The sequence below is a fragment of the Pyxicephalus adspersus genome, chromosome Z, assembly GCF_032062135.1.
Source record: "Pyxicephalus adspersus chromosome Z, UCB_Pads_2.0, whole genome shotgun sequence".
In the NCBI taxonomy this organism is placed as follows: domain Eukaryota; kingdom Metazoa; phylum Chordata; class Amphibia; order Anura; family Pyxicephalidae; genus Pyxicephalus; species Pyxicephalus adspersus.
This window is the reverse complement of record NC_092871.1, coordinates 59,790,662-59,791,740: the sequence shown is the minus strand read 5'-3', so window position 1 is coordinate 59,791,740 and position 1,079 is coordinate 59,790,662.

Below are 1,079 nucleotides of genomic sequence, written 5' to 3'. Positions count from 1 at the left end.
TGGACTAGAGGATAATGTTTGGACAAATATGCAGGGTATGAGGATGTGGAGAACTTAGTTTCCTGCAAACATACAAACTCCCATCTGCAGGTGTCCGCATAGATCAGGTTTCAGTGCCATTTGGCATAGCCAGTGAAATGAAAGTAGGGATCTTTTTTTTTTTTTTTTTGCTGCTTACAAGATTGGAATTCTTTCCTGATTATCACTGTAATGGGGCCTTCTTGCAACTGACCCTCAATGAATCAGGGGTTCTCTGAAATCCAAAAGTTACTCAAGGGTTCATCTGGGATAAACAGATTGTGAAAGGCTGGTCTCTGCAGTCAGTGCAGCAGTGTTTTTGCCAAATGTTGGAGGGCTTTTATAAAACTTATGAAATAAAACAGACCAGTTGCATGTATGTGTTGTGGACACATGTCTACATAACGCAATGGCACACCAACAAACTAAGGCAGCACACCTGGGTTGTAGCACACTATGGGGGTGTATTTGGGAGCATTAGAAACAGTCTTGTGCTTCTTTTAAACATCAGCGTGCATTGCCAGCCCATTCATTTTAAAATGCCTGCCTCAATTACCTCATATTAAAATGTTGTTGCTTTTTGATCAGGAAAATCCCAGAGTCTAGGTGCCAGGTATAAGGGCATCATTTTGGGTATCCTCAGCATTAAAATTGATGATAAGTTATGGTCATTATTGACAATACACAGATTCAAATATTTGACCAGCATAATGTACATTTAGTTCATTCAGTAACTGCTATTAAATATTGGAATTGTAAAACCGTTTTTCAATGCTGGTTCCTCTATTTCTTTGTAAACATATCATGGCATGCTGGATCTTGTAGTACCCTGTGCAGCTGTCAATGCATTCTAGAACTTGTAGTTTTACAGCAGGTCGGTTAATCGTAGTATTCCATTATAGATCCCGCAGACTATCCAACCTTCCCTATAAACCTCTGACATACAAAATAACGTTTATGATAATGACAGCTACAGAATGGCTCGGCCCACTCATCCCCTCCGCCTCCTGGGATGGTACATGTGGCACTGACGTCATGGTGAGTGCGCGAGGCCCGGGAGT